This window comes from Aulonocara stuartgranti (genome assembly GCF_965226115.1).
Source record: "Aulonocara stuartgranti genome assembly, chromosome: 18".
In the NCBI taxonomy this organism is placed as follows: Eukaryota; Metazoa; Chordata; class Actinopteri; order Cichliformes; family Cichlidae; genus Aulonocara; species Aulonocara stuartgranti.
Genome location: NC_138954.1, coordinates 1,067,462 through 1,073,901, shown reverse-complemented (window position 1 = coordinate 1,073,901; position 6,440 = coordinate 1,067,462).

The following is a 6,440-nucleotide window of genomic DNA, read 5'->3' as shown; positions in this document are numbered from 1 at the left end:
ATTGTGCACATATACTTCCTCGTAAATAATGATGTCCTTCTTTGTTGCCATGGTGACATAACTGATAATTATTCTTCTGAAACCATCAATAGCCAAACATAACATGTGCTCCCACTTTGATCTAAAGCTTGTGACCCATGAACTCTTCACTGAGGTTCATATTTCAGGCATCCTACATAACTATGAAGAAAAATACACGTGTGAGATTCTCAACACCAAACTCAGCTAACATTAAAAAATAGTGTTTTATTTTTCCTCAACCAAGAGACGATCTGAAAGTGAAAAAGCAGAACATCAGTCACAGGTTAGATGGAGAAGTGTTTGCTCTGTGACAGGTTAGCAGTCTGTCACCCAGCAAACACTGTGCACTAGTGACTCTGTTACATCTGTGAGCTGCATCTGTTTGAGCTCCATTCAAATAATGTGAATAAATGAGAATACTATGATCATGTTTTAGTCACAAACATATCAAAGTTTAAAATAAGAAAATGAACCATTTTAAGAAAAATATGAGCTCATTGTGAATTTGATGCAAACACAACATCCCAACAGGACAGCTCAACAAAGTAAGTGGTGCTAACAACAGCTGACAGGAACATGCAGCAGCTAACCAGGTTAACTGTCAGCTGGTCAGTCACATGATCGAGTACAAAGAAGAATCTTAGAGTTTCTCTGTTCACCAATCAGCAGAAACGAGCATCTATAACGTGATTAATGTTCCTCACTGTGAATATCTCGTCATCTACAGAAGATGATCTCATCAAATGATTCAGAGAATCTGGAGAAATTTATTTGGACGTCTGTGATCTTCAGACAGCATTAAAATCAGAGCATGAGCTCAGGAGCACATCCAGAAATCACCATCTTATTATATTCATATTCCCCTACAGACGTATGATTTATTTGTTTATGTCTGATTTCAAATCTTCAAAACAAGTCAAAACACATCAAAGGAAAGCAGCTTGGTTTCTGTTTGTTTTCAGAGAAACTGTTTCAGATTTACAAACGATCATCAGGAAATAATCATTTCACAAATCTTGTTTTCTAAATGAGCTAAAAACTGCTCAAATGCATGACAGACCAAGGTGACAGCGATCATCTCTGCTATGGGTTGAACGTACATAAGGAAGAAACCATACCACTGCATTGTGTATTATTACCTTTGTTTACTGTTGAAACATGAGAATTTCACCACATTTGGGCTCTAACGAGACGATCTTCTTATATTCATGAAACATCTGTGGGAATAAAATATCTGGGAAGCAAAAAATGATGGATGAAGATTAAACGTCCTGCTTTGATGTTTAAAGTGTCACTAACAGGTCTGCTAACATCAGGCTGTGATCTGCACATCTGATCATTTTGAGGAAGGTTTTTAGAAACTGCAGTGAAGAGCGAGGACAACGATGGTGGATGATTCATTTATATGAACAATCTCTCCTTTAACAAGTGAATTACAGCTACAGAGGTTTAACAGTGTGTGGCTCCCTCTAGTGGATGTTGTGGAGTATTCTGTTGTCTTTGCTCCAAAGGTTTTTGTACAGAGTTTTGCTGTTTCCTGTCACTGTGGGCTGCAGAGCACAGTAGTACACAGCAGAGTCAGACACTGCAGCAGAGGAGATCTGAAGAGTCATCAGTGTTTTATCTTCACTCACATTAACAGACAGTCCAGAGATTTCTTTTTTCATCACTTCTCCGGATGGTAAATGAGAGATCAGGAACTCTGGTGGTTTTCCAGGATATTGTCGATACCAGTAAAACTCGTCACTTCCAGTTGCCTTTTTGGAGTATCTATAGGACAGAGTAGCAGTGCTGCCTTCTACACTGAACACTTCTTTGTTGGTTGGAGTGAGATCTTCACAGCTGACACCTAAAGGAACAGAAACATGTTTTATTCTTTTATAAATCATCACAATTCAAATGTGTTTCTTTAAACACACAGATTGTAACGTACCTGTTAGAATGGTGAGAATCAGTAAAGAAAGTGCAAAATAGTCCAAAGACAACATGTTGAATGAAGGTAAAGTTTATGGTTTGTGTTGAACTCTGTTGAATGTGGAGGTTTCTCTCTCTTCTAGTTCAGTAACAGCTCAGCTCCTCCCTGAATCTCTCCTCCTCCTCTCTGATCTGGATTTGAACTTCTCTCACTTCCTCCTGCTTTACACACTAGTAGCAGCATCTTCACTTTCAGGTGGGAGGAGCTCTAATATTTTTTTGTAACTTTATCTCAGCCAATCAAATACTTTTCTGATTCCACAGCAGCTTAGTATGATTAACAGAGAGTGGTACTCGTGACCATTGATCAGTGGTTGTTGATCAATGGTTGTGACGATTTGCATATTAATGGTCATAAACTGACCTCACAGCCCAGTGTTCATTCAGTGCTGCTGGTTTCAGTCATTGTGCAAATGTCCTGTTTCTAAGGTTGGAAACCTGCAGTCAGCTGAGACTGAAGACGTCACCTGATGATGATGAAACGTTTCTCCCACTGAAAACATCCAGATGAACAGAATCAACTTTTTGGGATTTGCTTACCTGGATGACTGAGCGTGCATGTTGGTGTTCCAGGATATCGTTAATATCAGAAGATCATTTATACTCATTGAAGCTTTTTTTCTGAGGTATTCATAAACTTGTTCACGTTGCCCCTTCATGTGGCAGCCCTGATATCACACCATCATCTTCACACAGGAAATATTCATATTAATTTCTCTCCACTACGATTAATACATGATTTAAATCCCTGGAGCAACCTCTCAGTGTCATGATTACAGGAATGCATCGACTCTAACGCAGCCCACATGAGGCTAAAGCTTTACATGCTTTTATTTTGAGAAGGTTCAAAGACAGGGGGGCAGGTAAGTAGGTTTCCTGCAGAGGGACAGAGCAGGGAGACACCAGAGAACTGCCCGAGAGAACGACTGCTGAGTATCAGTGCAGTCAGAATTGCTTATATAGTATTTATTAGAGTCCTTTCTTGTGTTTCACTTTTGGAGTTTCTGTGTCAGGGAGGTAAGTGAAGGCTTCAGAAGGCTGAGTGGGTGGAGAGTGGATGGGCAGGTGAGTTTTCCAGCTCTGTTACAAGTCAGTCCTTTCCAAACAGCAGACAATGAGAGAATCCTTCAGGTTTCAGGTAACTCAAGTCCACAGAGCTATGAGCAGACACAAGAGAACATGGTGAGGTAACAGAAGCTACAAGCACAAACTCATAAGTCATAAATTAAAGCTGAATTACCACCAGAATGAAGACAACAATCTGACAAAGAGTGGATGTTTCAGCTGGACCTTTCATTCCCCAAAACACGAGGAGTTAATGAGATCTGGTTAGGAGGTTAGCAACACTACAAGCACCAACCAGCTTGCAGCCAAAGCTCTGCACAGCCCCATCAGCAATGAGTCCCCAGCCTCACTCAGACTGCTGCCAAAGCTCTGCTGGAGGTGGGAGTTGAAGATCACCTGAACCACTTTGATACGCCAGGCCTGTCCAGCATTCTCCCCCACCACCTGACTCAACTCACCCCCAGATGGTGATCAGATGACAGCTCAGCTCCTCTCTTCACCAGAGTGTCCAGAACACACTGCTGCAGACCTGATGATGCAATTACAGAGTCAAGCATCAACCTATACTGTGGTTAGCACACAAGTCCAGTAAAACAGAAACCACCATTGTGTCACTCGGACACATAAAGTCCTCAGAAGCACAATAGAGTTACCAGATGATGCAGCGTCCAGGATCCTGCTCAGAGACCTCAAGAAGGCCAGGCCCTCTGAAATGTTGTTCAGAGCAGAAGCACAGAGGAGAGTCTGGACCTGCCAGAGGGGGAACATCACAAAGTACCAGAGCAGGACAATGATGAAGGAGAGCATCATCATCTGATGTGATGAGTTCAAAGAGAATAAATGGAACAAGCATGAGATGGTCTTCCTGGTTGGACTTTTAGCTTCATGTGAGAGATTTTACCTTAAAGAGATAAACCTCTGTTACTCTGTTTATTTTGCTTCTGCTGCATTTCTGCATGTCCTCATCCACTAAATATAAAATAGTGTAAATGAGCAGCTTTTGATGTTTGACAGTTTTTATTGTGTTTGAACGTTCCTGCAGTTGGTTTGTGGTTGATGTGGATTTGCTGCTCATGTGAATCCTCCCACAGTGTTTCATTAGCAGCTGTAACCACAGTGACTCTGATAAAACAGGAATTAGCAGAATCCATCTGATATGAAGCTGTGCTTTGAATACCACTTCCCTCCTCTTTGAAGAGTAGTCAGATATCTGTGTTCAGGTTTTTGTACAGCCTCTTCTACACTTTGTATCACTGTGTTTCTAGAGCACAGTAGTAGAGAGCTGTGTCTGCCAGGGTTAGGGCTGCTATGGTCAGAGTAGTTGATGTTGGTGAAGCTTCTGAGTCATATCGTCTATTAGGGATATATTGAGCTGTCCATCCTTTTCCTTGTTTCCAGAGTATAAACTGAGGAGCCTGAAGGTCAGAATGATGTTTGTACCAGTGAAGCACAGCAACACTATCACTTGTCTCATAGCTACATGTGAGTTTGACAGATTGTCCTTCTGTTTCAGTGACTTCAGGTTGTTGAGGAGTGATTGAGTCTCCAGCTGTTAGTCCTGGAAAAAGAAAGAAGAAAAGTAGTGAAATGCAGTCTGTATATCTGCTTAATGCAGCAGCTTCAACTAAACTTTAATCCCTGTTCTTAAACTCACCTATAATGTGAGATAGAAGCAAAAAGAGGTGCAGCAACATGTCTTTGGAGTTATTAAAGCCAGACAGACAGCACATGAACAATGTTCTTCCACTGCAGCACAATGACCAACAAATAATGTCATTGGATGAGCTCAACTTCAATGGGCGGGGCCAGTTTAATAGCTCAGCCAATCAAACAGTTCTGTGCTTCCACAGCAGCTCTGTCTCTGTCTCTGATCTTTACTGCTTCATTTCTCTGTTGTCTTTGTCATCAGTCCAATGACACAAGAATCAGAGGTTTAACAGTGTGTGGCTCCCTCTAGTGGATGTTGTGGAGTATTCTGTTGTCTTTGCTCCAAAGGTTTTTGTACAGAGTTTTGCTGTTTCCTGTCACTGTGGGCTGCAGAGCACAGTAGTACACAGCAGAGTCAGACACTGCAGCAGAGGAGATCTCCAGATCTGCACGTTTCTCTGTTTTGTCAATGTGAGCTGAGAATCCCGACACAGCTCGATGAACTGATCCTCCCTCTGTGATGGAAAGCAGGAACTCTGGTCTGGATCTCTGGTACTGTCGGTACCACTGGATATTGTAGATAGAACCATCATATGTACAGGTCAGGTTGATGTTTCCTCGCTCTGCAACAGCTTCTTCAGCACGTTCCTGCTTTATGCTGTTCATGGAGCCCAAAGCTGCAAATGAATGATTCATGTCAGTCAGTCTTTTTCTTCCTTTGTGAGCATAATGAGATGAAGAACTCTGCTAATAATAACTCTGATCAAATCTTGTCACAATGAGACTTTTCTGTGTTCTAACACTCACCTATGCAGTGAGAGAAAAGTACAAACAGGTAAAGGAACATGTTTCAGGTGCTGAAGTCACACAGCAGATGAACAAAGTTCAGCAGAATGAAAAGACTAAGCAGCCTCTCTGCTGCACAGCCTTCTCCTCAACATCAGGCTGGAGTTCTGCAGGAAGAGACCATCTCATTGGCTGAGTTCAGCACCAGTGGGTGGAGCCAGAGAGAAACCTGTTTAGAGTCTTTATGAACAGCGAAACATCTGCTGGTTGTTTTTACAGCTGTCCTTGTTGCATGTGTGTTTCTTTCAGACTGAAACGTTTTGGGAGGAGAGTATTTGAACAACTAATAAAAATAATAATTCACTGAGATTTAGAGATAAATCTGTTCCTACACTGTTATTAACACTGGGAGCACTGAACGTATCCTATTATGTTTTGGACATGGCTGTGATAGCTGAAGGTGCCATGAGAGAGTGTGTGGTAGATGAGAGAGTTTCCTCCACTTGTGTTCGTTTATGAGGAAGATGTGACCAGAACACAGTGACTGTTAAAGCAGGCGTTAGAAAAACGTACTAGATATGATACAACGTCTTTGTTTAACACATGAAATATTGTGAGAAGTCAGAATTGTGTGTCGTGGCTCTTATCACATGTAACCGAAAGCACAGCAAGTTCCCAGGAGATACAACTCCTGAGAAAGTCCTCCTACACGTCTGTCCCAGGGTGATATGCAACATGCTACACAAATCCTCTTTGTCTGTAGAAAAGAAGCTCGCTGAGCCGTCCCCAGAGAGCGCTCGCACAAAGTTATGGTTGCTGCTGCTGCTCACTTGAAGTCACTAAAAGCTTTAAAGTCACATCTCTTGTGTTTCTCGATTTCTTGAAGAGTTGTTCCAACAGCTTGGTACCTCGAGCCGGACTCCACATCTGTCCTACTCATTCCAACA